Source organism: Tachyglossus aculeatus, chromosome X1, assembly GCF_015852505.1.
Source record: "Tachyglossus aculeatus isolate mTacAcu1 chromosome X1, mTacAcu1.pri, whole genome shotgun sequence".
Classification (NCBI taxonomy): domain Eukaryota; kingdom Metazoa; phylum Chordata; class Mammalia; order Monotremata; family Tachyglossidae; genus Tachyglossus; species Tachyglossus aculeatus.
In genome coordinates this window covers 10837885-10859473 of record NC_052101.1, presented here as the reverse complement: position 1 = coordinate 10859473, position 21589 = coordinate 10837885, and the positions used below count along the sequence as shown (strand labels likewise).

Below are 21589 nucleotides of genomic sequence, written 5' to 3'. Positions count from 1 at the left end.
AGCTAACCATAGTCACATACTAAATATTTAAATTCCTCAACCAGGACCATGCTTAACATCAAATGGCAGGGCTAGACTATGGGCAGGGCCATTTTTCATTCATTCAATCGTATTTATTGAGCACTTACTGTGTGCAGAGCACTATACTAAGCACTTGGGAAGTACAAGTTGGCAACATATAGGGATGGTCCCTACCAAACAACGGGCTCACAGTCTAGAAGGGGGAGACGGACTGCAAAGCAAAGCATGTGGACAGGTGTCAAGTCATCAGAATGAATAGAAGTAAAGCTAGATGCACATCATTAACAAAATAAATAGAATAGCAAATATGTACAAGTTAAATAGAGTAATAAATCTGTACAAGCATATATAGAGGTGCTGTGGGGAGGGGAAGGAGGTAGGGCGAGGGAGATGGGGAGGAGGAGAGGAAAAAAGAGGGCTCAATCTGGCATTGTTGGTGGGGAATGTGTCTGTTTATTGTCATATTGTACTCTCCCAAGTGAGTGCTTAGCACATGGTAAGTGTTTAATAAATATCATTGAATGAATGAAAGACCAATATTTAAAGACACTTGTCCTAGAAAATGGATTCTGAGAATTTATTCCTCTGAAAGCAGACCAGAAGAGTTGTCTCTAGCGTAACATGGAGTTCAGTCAGCCTACCGCATGCTTTGTTTCCACCTTCCTAGGCTAGAGCCTTTTTTCATTAGATGTCCGCGATCATAATTTTGATTTAAATGAATGGTGAAAGGAATGACTAATGCTAATTGAGGTAGTTAACTCCGTTTATTAGCCCTTTTAAAATTTTGAGATTAGATTAACCAGAAAAATACTCTTGATATGTCTTTCCAGCCAGGAGAACAGATTTTCTTTTGCATATTGATTTTTTATTACTGAAATATTGATCCACAATATACTGTTTCAGACATATTAAATGGCACAAGATTTTATAACGTAAATTCCACAGACATAGCTTCACTCTCTAAATGTTGTGAAGTCCTTTTACTGGGAAGGCCCCCACAATGCAGTTATTTTAAAGTCACTATGGAGTTACAGAACAAATTATTTTACAGATTCCGTATTGATCTGTTGATAGCCTACATTATGTTACTGAAACTTCTTCTTCAAATGCCGTCGAGTCATTTCTAACCGTAGCAACTCAACTCTTATGTTGCCGACTTGTACTTCCCAAGCACTTAGTACAGTGCTCTGCACACAGTAAGCACTCAATAAATACGATTAAATGAATGAATGAACACACCCTCTTCGGAATGTCCTACCTCTGTCCTAAGGTTATTATGGTCCGTTTATCCATAGAGTTTTCTTGGTAAGGATACAAAAGTGGTTTACCATTGCCTTCTCTGCTCAGTAAAACCCTGAGCCTCTTCTGTTGTCTCTTTGATTGATATTTTGATCACTTAATCATCTGCCATTGACTCTTTCCCATGCTGCTGCTGCCCAGCACAGGCGAATTTACTCTCTCTGTTATCTTTTTCTACTGAAACTTAGAACTACAATAATGATGGTATGCATTAAATGCTTACTGTGTACGAAACACTCTGCTAAGCCCTGGAGTAGATGAGATCATCACATTGGATCAGTCTCTGTTTCACGTGGGGCTCACAATCTAACTGATATTTTATCTCAGTTTTACCAATGAGGAAACAGAGAAATTACATAACTTTGTTCGAGGTCACATAACTGTCCAGTAGTATTCATTCATTCATTCAATTTATTGAGCGCTTACTGTGTGCAGAGCACTGAACTAAACGCTTGGGAAGTACAAGTCGGCATCATATAGAGACGGTCCCTACCCAACAGCGGGCTCGCAGTCCAGAAGAAGAGGTAGGAATAGAATTGAATCTCTGACCCCCACTCTCCTGCTTTTTCCAAAGGCCTTACTGCCTCAAGTAACAAATTCCCAATGGTGCTTAGCTCACAATTAAAAACCAAACAAACAAAAACATCATTTTATGCAAATAAGCTACCAACTGATAAAGCATGAGCAGTATAATGCGTGATGATACTAAACTTCCAAAAGCTTTCACAGCAGAGCAAGATCTAATTTTGTTCCTTGAATTCTTACACAATGAACTTAATCATTCCTATTTTGCAGGGGAAATCATATTTTTTTTTCTGCCCCGGCAATAAAACTCAAGTAAAATAAAATGATGTCTATTCTAAATTTCCAACTGGACAGTCCTGTTAATGAAGACATTCATCTATTATAACACATAGTAGATGCACTTAATCATGATATTTCTTCATATTTTCTTTTTCCTAACATAATCATTTCCAAAGGATCATTTAAAAACTTTCAGCCACAGTAATAAATCTTCAGTGTTCTTTGGAAAAAAAAGTAACATTGAATTTCAATTAATTCGTATTGTTTCAAATTTGTTTTTGAAAGTTTTCCAGCTAATATTTCCTTTGCAATATTTCAACTGCAATATTAAGCTGCAGTAAAGTAATATTGGATAATTTGTTTTTTCATCCATTATTTACTCAATCTCTTTCTTCTCTAAATCCTTTCAGTGTCATGATCAGTGATTTGGAACAGAAAATAATTTTAGCAAAATTCCAAAACATGGAGACAATCTTACTATTATCCTAAAATCCAAGTGCTTAGAACTGTGCTCTGCACATCATAAGTGCTCAACAAATACCATTGATCGATTCTGGATTTCTCAGAAAGTAGGCTTCTAGAATGAGGTGGAGGATGTTCAAAATATTTCATGAGTATTTATTGATATAATAGATTTGCATATTTGTCATGAAAGACGTTAACCGCTGACTTCTCCAGAAGACCAGCTTGGAATTGAGGACACACAGGGACAAGTTGCTGTGGATGGTGGAACAGAGTGAGTTAAGGCTGGACTCTGAATTGCTTGTGAAATATACATTTCAGCCTTTTGAACTCTTTTTAATGATCATAGTGTGATCTTTTTATTTTTCAATGCCAAGTCACTTGGACAGCTTTAGGAAATGGGACATCCCAATTTGTCTTAGTTTGAAAAAGGGGCACTTTCTGTTTCTACAATTGCTTTTCCTACAGAGAAAACAGCCCACTCACAGGACAGGAAACATTATGGCACTTGCTGGCAATTACCTCATCAGATTCAGTTGGGGAAATGAGTACTCCTTTTCCATCTTCCTAATTTCCACAACCCTGCTTCTCCAGTTGATTTCCTCTTCACAAACGTCCAGCAGGAGTGGCCTCGGTAACCCCAATTAGCTAATTTAGATCATTCTACTGCTTTGGCAAACCTCGATTTTCAGTGTAGCACTGGTAAAATGCACAGTCTGCTCTTTGCCTCTAGGATACAGTTCGGGTCCTGTAACTGACCCCACAAATCCATTCCCTCTTTTACCACTCCAAGTTTCCAGATTTTACTCTGGAGACAGTAGTTGTCAGGTGACACAGAGACCTCTGAGTTAAGAACCAACTGTGTGGCCGTTGGAATACATCCAGGAGCACACACTATTTTGCTCCTAACTAATAATAATAATAATAATAGTGGCATTTGTTAAGCGCTTACTATGTGCAAAGCACTGTTCTAACCGCTACAATGTGATCAAGTTGTCCCACATGGGGCTCACAGTCTTAATCCCCATTTTTACAGATGAGGTAACTGAGGCTCAGAGAAGTCAAGTGACTTGCCCAAGGTCACACAGCAGACTTGTGGTGGAGCTGGGATTCGAACCCATAACCTCTGACTCCAAAGCCCATGCTCTTTCCACTGAGCCATGCTGCTTCTCTGCATTAATTAGCTTTATTAATAAAGATAATAATAATTATGGGGTTTTTTAAGTGCTTACTATCTGCCAGGCACTGTACTAAGCACTGGGGTGAATACAAGCAGCTGACATCTAGCTCATCTGACACCGTGGCTCAGTGGACAGAGCCCGGGCTTTGTTGTCAGAGGTCATGGGTTCAAATCCCAGCTCTGCCAAGTGTCAGCTGTGTGACCTTGGGTAAGTCACCTCACTTCTCTGGGCCTCAGTTACCTCATCTGTAAAATGGGGATTAAGACTGTGAGCCCCCCATGGGACAACCTGATCACCTTGTAATCTCCCCAGCGCTTAGAACAGTGCTTTGCACATAGTAAGTGCTTAATAAATGCCATTATTATCATTATTATTATTATCCTCTTTGGTCTCCACCCTTTTACAGCAAGGACCAAATATCCCTTGCATCCACTATTCAGATCCAGGGACGGTTGTTCTGAAAATGGAGGCATTAGACTGAAGTGTAGTGGTCTACCATGGGCGATGATAAGAGAGCAGCATGCATACTCACCCCTCCAGGTCCTTAAGACTGTGTTTATCTGGTTCAAATCAAGAGCACATAAAGCAGACATCCAGTCAGGACACTATATCAGCCGTCTTTGTTTTCACCCTATTTTAATCAGCACAGTGATGGGAAAAAAACAATGAATGTCCTGGTAATTTGCGGTTTTCTAAAGATCATGGCCTAGTGGAAAGAGCACAGGCCTAGGAATCAGACGACCTGGGTTCTAATCCTGACTCCGTCACTTGTCTGCTGTATGGCCCTGGACAAATCACTTAACTTGCCTTTACCTCAATTTTCTCATTTAATACTTGTCTTCCTCCTATGAGCCCCATATGGGACCTGATGATCCGGTAACACCTAAAGCGCTTGGTACAGAGTTTGGTACACAGTAAATGATTTTAAAAAAGAACACATTATTATAGCTAACTGACGGTTTTACTACCAGCTTAATTATTCTAAATATTTATTTTAATCATAATTTTAGTAATATCAATTTCTGGTCAAGAACGCTTTCTCCAAAGTGTGCAAATGTGAAGCAGTCTGTTCTTTTCACGAAGCATTTCCATTGCTGAAGCTGGAGACTCAGAGCACCAGAAATACCAACACCACAAAAGATTTCCCGAGTGACATTTTTCATCCAAATGCCTGACAGGAAGCTCAGACATGAAAAGAAGCTAGTAATTCCCCAAATTATTAATGGCAGTAAAGTTCACATCTTGCGATGGCAGTTCTCATAAACATCAACATTTTCAGAAATTGAAGTCCTATTCTCTTGCTCCCAAATCGATATTTTCTATATTTTGCTGTCAAACTAACAGTAGCCATCTACCTATAAACCAAGAAAAAATAGAAAAAAAAAAAAAAAAACCAAGGTCTTAGGGTAAATAAATTGTTTCCTTGTATCACACGGAATTGTAGCTCATTTGGTCAAGGATAGCAACAAAGTACTAATCAAAGTGTTAGAAGAATGACCGTTTGACTTCCACACAGTTCTATAAATTCTTCAGAATATTATTTACTGGAATATAGCTGGATGCACTTCAAAGTCAGAGCCTCGATATTGTGATTTCAGACCTTGCAAAAACAATGAACGCCATTGACAGATCTGCCCCATAAACACTCAGTACATACTATTGATTGATTGATTGTGTAATTAGCCTTAATTGTGCATTTAGCTTTAATTGTGCATTTAGCTTTAATTCTATTTGTTCTGACGACTTGACACCTGTCCACATGTTTTGTTGTGTTGTCTGTCTCCCTCTTCTAGACTGTGAGCCCGTAGTTGGGTAGGGGCCATCTTTATATGTTGCCAACTTGTACTTTCCAAGCGCTTAGTACAGTGCTCTGCACACAGTAAGCGCTCAATAAATACGACTGAATGATTGAATGAATGAATGATTGAGTCAGGTTCATGTTCTTATTCCTACTGCTCATGAGGAAGGATCCCGCTCGACCTTGGATGAACCAATCAATTGATGGTGTTTGTTGAGTACTTCTGTGTGCAGGACACTGTACTAAGCACTATGGTACACTACAGTAGAATTGGTAGACATAATCCCTGCCCAGAAGGTGTTTACAGTCTGAGGGGAAAAGAGACATTAAAATAAATTACTGGTAGGGGAAATGGAGGTTAAATCAATCAATCAATCAATCGCATTTATTGAGCACTTACTGTGTGCAGAGCACTGTACTAAGCGCTTGGGAAGTACAAGTTGGCATTAAATATGTAAGTGCTGTGGGGCTGAGGTTGGGGTGAATGTCAAGTGCTAAAAAGAGCAGAAAGACGAAGGCAAGTGTGGGATCCTCTGTCTTTCCTTCTTCCTTTTGGGAGGGAAGTTAATTTGGTTCTTTGTATCTGGCTTTATTGCTGTTGCTTCTGCCCCTTTGAGCAGTAAACAGCTTCCTCAGAGTCCTCTGCATCTCTTGGTGCCTTCCTTTACAAGAAACACCGGTGAAAATGATGCCATCAGTCAATCAATAAATAGTATTTATTGAGTGTTTGCCATAAGCAGCCACCTTTTAGACTGTGAGCCCACTGTTGGGTAGGGACTGTCTCTATATGTTGCCAACTTATACTTCCCAGGTGCTTAGTACAGTGCTCTGCACACAGTAAGTGCTCAATAAATACGATTGATTGATTGATTGTACTTAGCACATGAGAGAGTCCCATAGAGCAGAATTGGTAGTCGCTTTCCCTCCCCACAGGAAGCGTGCAGTCTAGAAGGGGATACCGTCAACGGAGTCTTCTTCAAACCTCAAGTTTAGAAAGGAAAGGCAGGGTGCTGGGCAGTGGGAGAAGAGCAAGAAATAGAGACTTTCCCCTGAGAACCCTCACTGACGTCGGTGATCCACAACTTCATTTCCTTCCGACCTCTTTCCTATCATCCAAATAGTGAACTATAATAATAATAATAATAATAATAATGATGGCATTTGTTAAGCACTTACTATGTGCAAAGCACTGTTCTCTGATCCAGTTATTACCCGGTCTTTCGCTGCTGTTGGCAGACAGGATCGGCATCCCCATCTTCCTGAGCTGTTACCTGTAATACTCCCCTTTGGGAAAGTAGAATAGAGAAGCAGCATGGCCCAGTGGAAAGAGTAAAGAAGTGAGTCAGAAGACCTGGGTTCTAATCCTGACTACGCCATTTGGCTGTTGGGTGGCTTTGGATAAGTCAATTCATTCATTCATTCAGTGGTATTTATTGAGCACTTACTGTGTGCAGAGCACTGTACTAAGCGCTTGGGAAGTCCAAGTTGGCCACATATAGAAACGGTCCCTACCCAACAGCGGGCTCACGGTCTAGAAGGGGGAGACAGACAACAAAACATATTATCAAAATAAAATAAATAGAATATATATGTACAAATAAAATAAATAGAGTGATAAATATGTACAAACATATCTACATATATATATATAGGTGCTGTGGGGAGGGGAAGGAGGTAAGGCCGGGGGGGGATGGGGAGGGGGAGGAGGGGGAGAGGAAGGAGGGGACTCAGTCTGTATTTGTGTATTTATCAGTTTTCTTGTCTGTAAAATGGAAACTAAATATCCGTTCTCCCTTTCTCTTAGCCTGTGAAACCATGGCGGGACAGAAACTAAGTATAATCTGATTGCACTGTGCCTATCTAATAATAATAATGATGGTATGTGTTCAGCGCTTACTGTGTGCCAAGCATTGTTCTAAGCGCTGGCATAGGTACATGGTAATCAGGTTGTCCCACGTGTGGGCTCACAGTCTTAAGCCCCATTTTACAGATGAGGTAACTGAGGCACAGAGAAGTTAAGTGACTTACCCAATGTCACACAGCTAAGTGGCAGAGCCACGATTATTTGTTCAATCGTATTTATTGAGCGCTTACTGTGTGCAGAGCACTGTACTAAGCGCTTGGGAAGTATAAGTTGGCACCCAAAACCTCACAACCTCTGTCTCTCAAGCCCAAGCTCTTGCCACTAAGCCATGCTGCTTCTCTGTGCTTACACAGTGCTTGAAAAATAGTAAGCACTTAAAAAAAATCACAATTATTAATCCTGTTATTAGCTCTGCCACTTGTCTGCTGTGTGACCTCGGGCAAGTCACTTCACTTCTCTGGTCCTCAGTTAACTCGCCTGTAAAATGGGGATTGAGAGTGTGATCCCCATGTAGGATAGGGACTGTGTTCAGTCCGATTTGCTTGTACCCAGTGCTTAGTACACGGTCTGGCACATAGTAAGCACTTAACAAATGCCACAAGTATTATTATTATCATTATTATTAAAATTATTATTATTACCTGCCTTACTAACCAAGATGATCCCGCTGCTTCTAGACTGTCAAGCAGCAATTAATTCTTGTTTTAGCCTGGGTCTATAGATGCTAAACTTGTATTTCTTTATTCATTCTACATTTTTAACAAAGTCTGAAAAATACATGCTAGATGGTGATCTCTCACTTATTAGGAATATAATAATAATAATAATAATAATAACAATAACATGTACTAAGTGCTTGCTATGTGCAAAGCACAGGTCTAAGCACTGGGGAGGTTACAAGGTGATCAGGTTGTCCCAGCTGGGGCTCACAGTCTTAATCCCCATTTTACAGATGAGGTAACTGAGGCCCAGGGAAGTGAAGTGACTTGCCCAAAGTCACACAGCTGAGAATTGGCAGAGCTGGGATTTGAACCCATGACCTCTGACTCCAAAGTCCAAAGCCCGTGCTCTTTCCACTAAGCCAAACTACTTCTCTATACATTTCTGCTTATACATTTCTGCTTCTGCTTATACATTTAATTCCTGTCAAAACCAGATACAAAAAGGAACCATACTTATTTTTATGATTGAATACACTAATAATAAGGATATTTCCTGAATATACCTAAAAGGAAGATCTTTCCTATATGCCAGATTTTCCTATCTGCTTAAATAAAAGTCATGTCACATTTCGTTCCATGTCGTAGCCCAGGAGTTATCAGTCCAAAATGCAATATACATTATTCAACATAAGCAAATTAATGTTCTCCCTCAATATTTTAATAATACTGAAATACATGGCATTTTACACCATAGAATCTTTTTCATCCTCCAAGCACTTTACTAATTATCCAATTTGTGACTTTCCCTGACTTTGCGTTTGTTTTCATGTATCCGAAACATCTATTTTTCCCTCAACCTAATATTGCTTAATGTCTCCATCTGCTTTCTTTCTGAGAAAATATTATAAATGAAGTGAACTCTGGGGATAATTTGAATAAAAATTATACCAAATCAGTACAATAATTCAATGCAATTAAATGATCTAATGCTTTCCAATTAGCAGGCTAATTAATTTAAGTGAAAAATGAGGGAATCAATTCTGATTGTAAAATTAAATAATCATTAAACATCCTCATGAATGCAATCCAATTCATCCCATTTTACAGATCAGGAAAGCTAGTTTTTATTTATTTTATTTGTACCTATTTATTTAATTGGTACATATTTATTCTATTTATTTTATTTTGTTTATATGTTTTGTTTAGTTCTCTGTCTCCCCCTTCTAGACTGTGAGCCCACTGTTGGGTAGGGACTGTCTCTATATGTTGCCAACTTGTACTTCCCAAGCGCTTAGTATAGTGCTCTGCACACAGTCAGTGCTCAATAAATACGATTGAATGAATGAATGAAGAGCAAGGGCTTGGAAGTCAGAGGACCAGGGTTCTTATTTCGACTCTGCCACTTGTCTGTTTTGTGACCTTGAGTGAGTCACCTAATTTCTCTGTACCTCGGTTTCCTCATCTGTAAAATGGGGATTAAGACTGTGTGCCCCACGTGGGACAACCTGATTACCTTGTTTCCACCCCAGGGCTTAGAACGGTGCTTGGCACATAGTAAGCACTTAACAAATTCCATAAGAATAATAATTATTATATTATTATTATTATCTATGATTTTACATATGAGGCAACTGAGGATTAGAGAGTGACGTGCCCTTGGTCACACAACAGGCTAATGGTGGAGTCAGTGGTAGACCTTTGACAAATCCAAGGTCTCCTGATTCCCAGTTCCACGGTCTTTACACTAGGCCATATAGAATCATCAGATTTGAAGGGACTAGAAAAAGTTGCCACCTCCATTGCCATCTGCGAAGATCAAATTTAAACTGTATCATCTAGGCGACTATTTCCTACTCTTTCCTCAACCATTCATATTTTCTCCCAAGGCATCGCCAAATGACCCATTCATTCAATCAGTCAGTAGTACAGAGCTCTGTACTGAAACCTTGGGAAAGTACAATATAATAATAATAATAATACTAATTATGGCATTTATTAAGCATTTACTACGTGCAAAGCGCTGTTCTAAGTGCTGGGGAGGTTACAAGGTGAACAGGTTGTCCCACGGGGGGCTCATAGTTTTCATCCCCATTTTACAGTTGAGGTAACTGAGGCACAGAGAAGTGAAGTGACTTGCCCAAGGTCACACAGCTAAGTGGCAGAGTCGGGATTCTATAACAGATTATATAACAGAGTTTGTAGACAGTTTCCCTGCCCACAGTGAATTTATAGTCTAGGGGGGAGACAGACATGAATATAATAATAATAATAATAATAATAATAATAATAATAATAATAATAATAATAATAATAGCATTTGTTAAGCGTTTACTATGTGCAAAGCACTGTTCTAAGCGCTGGGGGGATTCAAGGTGATCAGGTTGTCCCACGTGGGGCTCACAGTCTTAATCCCCATTTTACAGATGAGGGAACTGAGGCTCAGAGAAGTGAAGTGACTTGCCCAAGGTCACGAAGCAGACATGTGGCGGAGCCAGGATTCAAACCCCTGACCTCTGACTCCAAAGCTCATGCTCTTTCCACTGAGCCACGATGCTTCTCTATGCATTTACTATGTGCAAAGCACTGTTCTAAGCCCTGGGGAGGTTACAAGGTGAACAGGTGGTCCCACGGGGGGCTCACAGTTTTCATCCCCATTTTACAGATGAGGTAACTGAGGCACAGAGAAGTTAAGTGACTTGCCCAAAGTCACACAGCTGACAAGTGGCGGAGTCGGGATTATATAACAGAGTATGTAAACAGTTTCCCTGCCCACAGTGAATTTATAGTCTAGGGGCGAGACAGACATGAATATAAATGGATGAAGAGAAGCAGAGAGAGAAGCAGCATGGCTCAGTGGAAAGAGCCCGGGCTTTGGAGTCAGAGGTCATAGGTTCGAATCCTGGCTCCGCCACATGTCTGCTGTGTGACCTTGGGCAAGTCACTTAACTTCTCTGAGCCTCAGTTATCTCATCTGTAAAATGGGGATTAAGACTGTGAGCCCCACGTGGGACAACTTGATCACCTTGTATCCCCCCCAGCGCTTAGAACAGTGCTCTGCACATAGTAAGCGCTTAACAAATGCCATTATTATTATTATTATTATTATTATTATAATGAATTAAATTACAAATATATCCAAAGAGCTAGCGGGTTGAGGGAGGGGTGAATAAACAGTGAAAATCCAAATGCAAGGGCAATACAGAAGGTTGTAGAAGAAGAGGAAATGAGGAATGAGTTGGGGACGATCTCATGGAGGAGATGTGTTTTTGTTAAGGGTTTGAAGGCGGGGAGAATTATCATCTGTAAGATTGGAAGAGGGAGGGTGGACCAGGCCAGGGGAAGGTTGTGGGTGAGGGTTTGTCAGTGATGATTGAAGGGCAGTGACTAGATTGGCATTAAAAAAGCTAGAAAAGCTAAAAATTAGAAAAGCTAAGTGCTCAGGAGGTAAGGTAGGAGGGGGCAAGGTGACAATACTTTCAAGCCTCTGGCAAGGAGTTTATGTTTGTTGCAGAGGTGGATGAGCAACCACTGGAAGTTTCTGAGGAGTGGGGAAACGTGGATTGAACGTTTCAGTAGAAAAACGATCCTGGCAGTGAAGTGAAATATGGACTGAAATCTGGAAGAGACAGTAGACAGTGGGGTTAACAAGGAGGCTGAGGCAGAAATCAAGGCAGAATAGGATAGATTAACATGCTAACATTTGGAAGGAGAGGAAAGAGATGATTTTTTTTCGATACTGTAAAGGCTGAACCAGCAGGATTTGATGACAGCAGGAATATGTTGGTTGAACGAGAGAGATGTAGCGAGAAAAACTCCTAGGTTACGGGCTCGTGAGACAGGGAGAGTGGTGATGCTGTCTGCCATGATGGACGGGAACGTCAAGGAGAAGACGGGGTTTGGTGGGAATATGAGCTCTATTTTCGACATGCTAAGGTTGAGGTGTCTGTGGGACATCCAAGGAGAGACGTGCCTGAAGGCAGGGAGACATATGTGCCTAGAGAAAGAAAGAGATCAGGACTAGAGAAAACTTCTCTAACTAGTCGCTGATGATTATTTACTCTGATCTTTCTTCAAAAATGAACTCTAATGACACCCTGAAAAAAAGTGGAATCCCCTAGCCATGAAATAGTACCAGTTCTACCTTCATTTATTCCAGTGCCCTCTGTGTTTGGCTACATCAATATTAACCCAACATCATTCCTGTTTAACCCACTTTGCACTGGCACAGTGTATAGCCAGACTTTCATTCATTCATTCATTCATTCATATTTATTGAGCACTTACTGTGTGCAGAGCACTGTACTAAGCGCTTGGGAAGTACAAGTTGGTAACATATAGAGAGGGTTCCTACCCAACAATGGGCTCCCATTCTAGAAGGGGGAGACAGACAACAAACATATAATAATGCATTTAACGGTGGTATTGGTGGTCTTTATATTTGGACACCTATATTGAATATAATTACATATCACCCTCAGAAGCTCATTTTCATACATCTAGAATGAATATTAAATTGGAGCATGCTCACGGTGGCCAGGGAATAAGTCTGTCATCTTGTTACATTTTCTACTCTCCCAAGTAATTAGTACAGTGCTCTGCACGGGGTAAACCCTCCGTAGATATGATTGCCTGGCAAATTTCTTCCCGATAGCCAACTTTCGCTCCCACCACATCGATTCCTTTGCTTTATTCTCACGGAAGACCGAGAACCATCTGGTATGTCCTTTTCTACAAAAACCTGCCCATGATTTCATTATTCGATCTCCTCCTCTCCTCCTCTCCCCCTCGTCCCCCTCTCCATCCCCCCATCTTACCTCCTTCCCTTCCCCACAGCACCTGTATATATGTATATATGGTTGTACATATTTATTACTCTATTTATTTATTTATTTATTTATTTTACTTGTACATTTCTATCCTATTTATTCTATTTTGTTGCTATGTTTGGTTCTGTTCTCTGTCTCCCCCTTTTAGACTGTGAGCCCACTGTTGGGTAGGGACTGTCTCTATGTGTTGCCAATTTGTACTTCCCAAGCACTTAGTACAGTGCTCTGCACATAGTAAGCGCTCAATAAATACGATTGATTGATTGATTGATTGATTGATTGATTGATCTACCCTGTTTGGTTAAACAATCCCAGTTACCCTAACCTTTCTCCATCGATTCTATTTTTGAGCCTTCTAATTATAATCAGCCAGGTTCCCCACAGTCAATTTCAGTCGAAATGAATTACTCGACCCGAAGCTAAAGGATCTGCTGGCTCTGACCCTGCAGGGCTATAACACTGCCATCACACAGAGCGAAACATGGCAGTCAGAGTGTTGAGAACACATTCGCTCACTACACGGAGTGAGGCGAGGGTCAACTTGGGTCTTGGGCGCTTTGCTTGGCAGCGAACCCAAGAAAAGAAGAAGTGTTTGTGTACTTGATTATTGAAATCAAAGTTCAATCTCCTGGAGTTTCCCTCCCACTCTCCTCACCTGCACTGCCAGTCTTGGTAATGGTGAGGTATGGAAGCAGCTGAACCCAAAGCAATTTATCTGCACAATATAATTAGGTTTATAATAATGATGGCATTTATTAGGTGCTTACTATGTGCAAAGCACTGTTCTAAGCGCTGGGGAGGTTACAAGGTGATCAGGTTGTCCCACGGGGGGCTCACAGTCTTAATCCCCATTTTACAGATGAGGTAACTGAGGCCCAGAGAAGTGAAGTGACTTGCCCAAAGTCACACAGTAGACAAGTGGCGGAGCCGGAATTTGAACCCATGACCTCTGACTCCAAAGCCTGTGCTCTTTCCACTGAGCCACGCTGCTTCTCTATAATAATAGCATTCGTTAAGTGCTTACTATGTGCCAGGCACTGTTCTCAGTGCTGGGGGGGATACAAGGTAATCAGGTTGTCCCACGTGGGGCTCACAGTCTTAATCCCCATTTGACAGATGAGGTCACTGAGGCCCAGGGAAGTTAATTGACTTGCCCAAGGTCACACAGTAGACAAGTGGCGGAGCTGGGATTTGAACCCATGACCTCTGACTCCCAAGCCCGGGCTCTTTCCACTAAGCCACGCCGCTTCTCACCATTGTGTCATAAAAACTTACATTTTTAGGAACCAAAACTGGGAATGAAGTGGCTCTGACGTTCTATCGGTAGGCATGTCATCTTCAATCTATTTAACTTTTAAAAACAAACATTCATTCATTAATTCAATCATATTTATTGAGCGTTTACGGTGTGCAGAGCACTGTACTAAGTGCTTGGGAAGTACAAGCTGGCAACATATAGAGACTGTCCCTACCCAGCAGTGGGCTCACAGTATAGAAGAAATAATGATATGTTTGTATTCAGTATCAGCTATGACTGATCAATCAATCAATCAATCAATCGTATTTATTGAGCACTTACTGTGTGCAGAGCACTGTACTAAGCGCTTGGGAAGTACAAGTTGGCAACATATAGAGACAGTCCCTACCCAGCAGTGGGCTCACAGTCTAGAAGAAACAATGATACGTTCATATTCAGTATCAGCTATGACCGATGAAAACATTTTAGTCCTTCTAGACTGTGAGCCCACTGTTGGGTAGGAACCGTCTCTTTATGTTGCCAACTTGTACTTCCCAGGCGCTTAGTACAGTGCTCTGCTCACAGTAAGCGCTCAATAAATAGGATTGAAAGAAAGAAAAAAATGCTTCCAAATGCAGGTAGCATAGCATGCTAAAGGCAATTATTGAATGGATTATATGATTAAGATAAACATATCCAGATCTCAAGCCATCATTTCTCTCTAAATAAGGATGGCCGTAATTTTCAGGGTGATTTCCACTGAAAACCATCGCACGTTGAATTGAACATTTCACGTGAAAATTTGCAAATGGCAAGTTATCTTTTATCTTGCTATTTCTAAAATAACATAAATGCACAGGTCACTCGGTATTATTTGAATTTTCTGTGTGAGATGTCTACTTTGAATGAACAGATGTTTCATAATTGCGTAGTGAACCTCTTGAAATAGAAACTGTGGATTAGCAGAAGAAATAAAAGTCAATCCAACATTCTCAAAGTCAGTCAAATTGCATCTCGTTGTATGTATTTTAATAGATTCTTTCCTCCAGTTATTTTAGAAATTAGATATGCAGATTATCTATTAAATAATTGATGAAGCCCCTTGTTTTGCTTCTCGTTAGAAAAGACACTTCTCTTTGTAAATATATCTAGACAACAGTTCTCTTCACAGCAAGATTTCGCACAGCATTTTAAAAGATATTTTAGCTCCTGTGGTGACAAAAGCCTATTTAGAAACTGCAAGCGTAATTTACTAATCTGATTTATGAAGCAATTTATTCAATCTAGTACATTAGTATAACATAGGGATGGATTTTTGCTGAGAAAACAAGGATCTTTAATAATTGCATAACTCTACGTTATTACATTTTATGATGGAACGAAGCAGTTTGGGGTAATTATCCCCAGTGTTTTATTAAAACTTTATGCAACTGTTAGAGGTTAATGATGCTGTTATTTTCTCCATTGTCAAAGGATGCTCTATGGAGAAGTCTACCAATTTCAGTGCCTAGAATTTTTCATTAGCTAGATCATCCATTTCTGTAACAGCAATATAAGTAGCTTTAGATTTCTGCTTTTAATCTATCATATGGTAATATTATGACAACGTTCCCTTTAAAATAGTAATAAAATAATTTCCTTGCTTCAGAGGTTTGCAATTAGTGATGCATTAGTGTTTGATATTTTTGCTTCCACCTAAATGAATCAATTGGTGGCATTTATTATTAAGCACGAAACACCCACCTTCTTGAGCAGTCTCCCCAGCATCACCTGTGAAGGAGTGGGAAGCAGGATCTGGGTTCTAAACCTGATTCTGCCACGTGACTGCTGTGTGATCACAGGCAAGTCACTTAACTTCTCTGGGCTTCAGTTTCTGCACCTCTAATAGAGTGATGCAGTATTTGTTCTCCCTTCCACTTAGAATGTGAGCCCTGTGTGGGACAGGGCTTGGGTCTGATCTGATTGTGTTGTCTATACCCCATTCATTCTATTGTATTTATTGAGTGCTTACTCTGTGCAGAACACTGTACTAAGCGCTTGGGAAGTACAAATTGGCAACATACCCCAGTGCTTAGTATACTGTTTGGCACATACTAAGCACCTAAGAAATACCACTGTTGTTATTATTAAGCCCTACTGAGAGCTCATCTCCTCCAGGAGGCCTTCCCAGACTGAGCCCCCTTTTTCCTCTCCTCCTCTCCATCTCCCCTGCCCTACCTCCTTCCTCTCCCCACAACACTTGTATATATTTGTACAGATTTGTTACTCTATTTTACTTGTACATATTTACTATTCTATTTATTTTGTTAATGATGTGCATCTAGCTTTAGTTCTATTTGTTCTGATGATTTTGACTCCTGTCTCCAGGTCTTGTTTTGTTGTCTGTCTCCCCCTTTCAGACCGTGAGCCCATTGTGTCCCACATGGGGTTCACAGTCTAAAGCAGGAGGGAGAGCAGGTATTGAACCTTCATTTGACAGTTGAGGAAACTAAGGCACAGAGAAGTTAAGCGAGTTGCCCAGGGTCACACAGCTGGCCAGTACCAGAGCCGGGATTAGAACCCAGGTTTTGGCTTCCAGGCCTGTGCTCTTTCCATTAGGCCACGGTGCTGTACTATACGCAGAGAACGGTGCTAAATCTTAGGGATTCCTCCCTACCCTTATTGCTTCCCTTCCCTCAACTCCCTCCGATCGTACTCTCCCTTCCTTCTGCATCGCCAATGCACTTGGACTTGTATCTCATCTAAGCACTTTGATGGTCATCGCTCCTCAAATCCCACAGCACTTATGTACACATTCTTATATTCTGATGCTTCCCCTTGCTGTAATTTCTTTTTAATGCCTTCCTTCTCCCCACTAAACTGTAAACCCCTTGAGGACAGACACCGCATCAACCATTTCCATCGCACTGTACTCTCCCAAGGGCTTGTTGCAGTGTTCTGCACACAGTAAATAACTGATTAATTTGTCTGGGGAAATTACAAGAGATACGTGATCCCTGATTTCAAGGAGCCTGCGAGACATACATGAAATAATTTACAATAGGAGGAAGAGGAGAATTAAAAGAATTTTTAAAAGAATTAAGCACTAGGATAGATACCAGCTATTCAGATTGGGCACAGACAAGTATATGCTTAATAGACTGTGAGCCCACTGTGGGGTAGGGACTGTCTCTATATGTTGCCAACTTGTACTTCCCAAGCGCTTAGTACAGTGCTCTGCACACAGTAAGCACTCAATAAATATGACCAATTGATTGATTGATTTTAATCCTTATGAACAAAAGGGCTCAGGTGGTGTAGAAACGTGAAGGAATAAATTTGGGGCTATGACCTGACTAGAAAAAAAAAAAATTGGGAAATTCTCTTGGAGGAGAAGGAGGTGAAATTTTAAGAAGACTTTAAAATGGGAAGGGCTGTAGTTAGGTGGGTTTGAAAGGGGGAGGGAGTTCTGGGAATGAGCAGAAGTCAGAGGAAGGAGAGACAAGAATTGACACAGTGAGAAAGTGAGCCATAGAGGAATGAACAGTGCAAGCTGGGGTGTGGGAGATGAGACTTGATAAGATGTAGGGAGATGAACTAAAGGAAATGCAGAGTAGAATTTATGGATATAATACCCAGATTGATAATTATCGAATCTGATTCATCCAACATTGCAACTAACACACCAAAAATAGAACCAAAGAATACCCAATGAGAATGTCTGCTTGTGATTGTTTTCCCAATTAGACATCAGTGTTTGAAATCATGCAGTGCAGTCCTTAGGGTTGACAGAAATAGAAGAGACTGTGGTGGGAAGCAGAGCTCTAGTTGGACTTTGTAATTTAAAGAGTCTTTCAAGGCTAGAGATAATGCGAGAGGGCTGCATTTCATTGATTTACTTCACAAAACCTTTCAAAAACCAAGTTAATCTGAGCCATTGGCCAAGTAAAAAATGGGTTATGTCTGTAATGACATTGAGAAAAATTAGTACATTACGAGGGATTTTCTGGCCTGCTAGAGCAAGGAATTGAGATTCAACACTTCAAGGTTTTATTCGATTTACCGTAGGCTCCGCAATAACCTTGTTAGAAGAAATTGGAAAAGTAAGAAAAAGTCTGTAAATCTCGGTACATCTGTAAAATGGGTGCAGTGATTTTTGCTAAATTGATGATTGTCTCAGTTTTTGTTTGGTAAAGATTGATATATTAAGAGAATCACCAGATTTTTGGCACATAAGTGGGGAATAGCTGTCGAAGGCTTGATTCCTTTGGCTTTTCAGCATTCCAATTTTTTTTTTTTTCTGAGCCACACCGATTATCTTGTGCCTGTCACTTCTTTAGCACATAAGGTCTTTCCTCTGCAGTCTCTCCATCTGTTCTGACACAATTAACAAAATGGGGCAATAGACTAAAGCTACTGGTGAAATTCTTAAGACAGCCAATTTGCTCTGATTCATCTGCCTGAAGGTCTTTTGTGAGTACTACAAAATCCCCCATAGGTGTGTTAGTATTGCACCTTGCAATTCTTCTGCATTAGCTGGACGTTGCCAACTTGTACTTCCCAAGCGCTTAGTACAGTGCTCTGCACACAGTAAGTACTCAATAAATACGATTGGTGATGACCGCTAAAACCATAGAAGAGAAGTCTAATGGAAAGAGCACAGGAATGACAGGCTGGTTTTCATCTGGGTTTCAAACCCGGCTCCACTACTTGCCTGTTATGTGATTTAGGGCAAATCATTTCTTTCCCTCCTGTCCTTTTTCTTTTTCTCTCAGCATCACTCCCTGTGAAGAAACAGCATGAACAGAAACACAGAAAATAGGAAGATTCAGGTGCTTGAAAAATCTAACATTGGTATAAAAAGTATTATTTTTCGTTATAATCTACAAATTAAGGGCCTATCCAATTGAAAAGTATAAGTTGCTTCCTGAACTATTTGTTTGTCCCCTAGAATACAACCCTTTTTCCTGATTGCAGCAGAAACAATCACAAAGCACAATACCAATATTGTGAAGGGTAGAGAATAGAAATTTATCTAATCTTAAACTGGATAATATTTTCTGATTTTTCTAAAAGGTACTTAAATGGCCTCCCTTTCCCATTCCCATTTCTGCTTAGTTCTGCTTCAGCTCAAGGCTGAAAAAGAAATTGCCTGTCTGAACCAGAAATGGAAAGAAAGAAATCTTATGACAAATCCTGTTCCGTTCTAGCAGCGTTTCCAGCCTAATTTCACTGGCCCAAGAGACAAAGAGTTCAAACAGGCATTCAAACCTTTGGTCCCAACTGAGATTTGTCCAGCATTAATTTCAAACCATAATCTGCTGATCTCAAGGACCTTTGTATAATAAAAACTCAAGAGATTTTTTTTTTGGTGAAAAAGATCATTAGGTTGCCACTTTATTAACTTCAAAACAACACAAGCAATTACTCCCCAGACAGTTTCCATCTGGACTCTTCTTTTGACCACAAAGCAAAAATTATGCTTTTTTTTTCCAACTAAAGTTCAGATAACTCCTCTCAATCAAACTAAGCTTCCTTTCTGGATAAATAGAATTAAGATATCAACTCATAAAGTTCATCTTTGGCCACCAAAACCCCGAAGTTTTCTCTTTTTATCTCTTGTTTTGCTACCTGGCTTGCCCTTATTCAGACAATATACATTATACATGTGTATTTGTTAAAATTACTTGTGGGCAGAGATTGTCTCTTTCTGAATTGTACTTTCCAAGTGCTTAATACAGTGCTCTGCACACACTAATCGCTCAATAAATATGATTGAATGAATAATAATAATGATGATGATGGTGATAATATTTGCAATAACAATAACAATCCTTTATCAGTAATATTTATGGTTTAATACTACTACTAATAATAATAATGGTTGGTACTTGTTAGGCACTTACTATGAGCAAAGCACTGTTCTAAGTGCTAGGGAGGTTACAAGGTGATCTGGTTGTCCCACAGGGGGCTCACAGCTTTAATACCCATTTTACAGATGAGGTAACTGAGGCACAGAGAAGTTAAGTGACTTGCCCAAAGTCACACAGCTGACAGTTGGCGGAGCTGGGATTTGAACCCATGACCTCTGACTCCAAAGCCTGGGCTCTTTCCACCGAGCAACGCTGCTTCTCCACTATGTCTCAGGCACTAAGTGCTGGGGTAGATAAACAATAATCAGGTCAAACACAGTCTCTGTCCCTTATGGGGCTCACAATTGAATCAGGGAGGGAGAATAGGTTTTACAGATAAGAGAACTGAGGCACAGAGAAGCTACGTGGCTGGCCTAAGGTCACACAGCATGTAAATAATGGTATTTGTTAAGCACTTGCTATGTGTCGAGCTCTGTAATAAGCCCAGGGGTGGATGCAGGCACAGGTAAGTGAAGTTATTTGCCTAAGGTCACACAGCAGCCAAGTGATGGTGCCGGGATTAGAATCCAGGTCCTTCTGGCTCCCCGTCTGGTGCTCTATTCATTCATTCATTCAATCGTATTCATTGTATGCTTACTGTGTGCAAAGCACTGTACTAAGCGCTTGATTCGCTAAGCCATGTTACTTCGAAGTGGTTGGGAAGTTCAAAATGAATAAAGGCAAGTTATCTGCTTCTCAGCTTCCACTGCAGTGAGAATGACAAATAAAAATGTACACACGTGAAACTTTATCCATTCATTCAGTTGCACTTATTGAGCGCTTACTGTGTGCAGAGTACTGTACTAAGCGCTTGGGAAATACAAATCGGCAACATAGAGAGACAGTTCCTACCCAGCAACGGGTTCACGGTCTAGAAGGGGGAGACAGAGAACAAAACAAAACATGTAGACAGGTGTCAAAATCATCAGAACAAATAGAATTAAAGCTATATCAATCAATCAATCATATTTATTGAGCACTTATGTGTGCAGAGCACTGTACTAAGCACTTGGGAAGTACAAGTTGGCAACATATAGAGACGGTCCCTCCCCAACAGTGAGCTCACAGTCTAGAAGGCTTCTAGACTGTGATGTGCACAGTCAATATGCACATCATTAACAAAATATATAGAATAGTAACTATGTACAAGTTTATAATATTACTGTAACATCTTTCTACTTTTAAGTCAACTAATATTGTTTATTGAGTGCCTTGTCAAAGTGAGGGTTAGAGTCCTAAGTCATGGGAGAGTGGAATGGAAGTTAAGCTCCTATCCTCATGGAATTTACAGTCTCACTGAGGATCGACAGAATCAATCAGTGCTATTTATTGAGCACTCTATGAAGCATTTGGGAGAGTACAATACAGTAGAGTTATAGACTACTATCCATGTCTTCAAGAAGCTTACAATCTAGAGTATTTTAATGTCTGTGTCCTCCCCTCTGGATGGTCAATTCCCTGTGTCTACCAACTCTGCTGTGTTGCATTCACCCGCGTGCTTTGTACAGTGCTTTGCACATAATAAGTGATCTATAAATACCGTT

The 21589-nt window shown here is 40.4% G+C and overlaps 1 protein-coding gene across 1 annotated transcript in view; it reads left to right on the top strand.

Moving 5' to 3' along the window:
• Nucleotides 1-21589, top strand: part of CSMD1 (CUB and Sushi multiple domains 1) — a 1252749-nt gene that overhangs the window by 708296 nt on the left and 522864 nt on the right. The window lies entirely within an intron of this gene.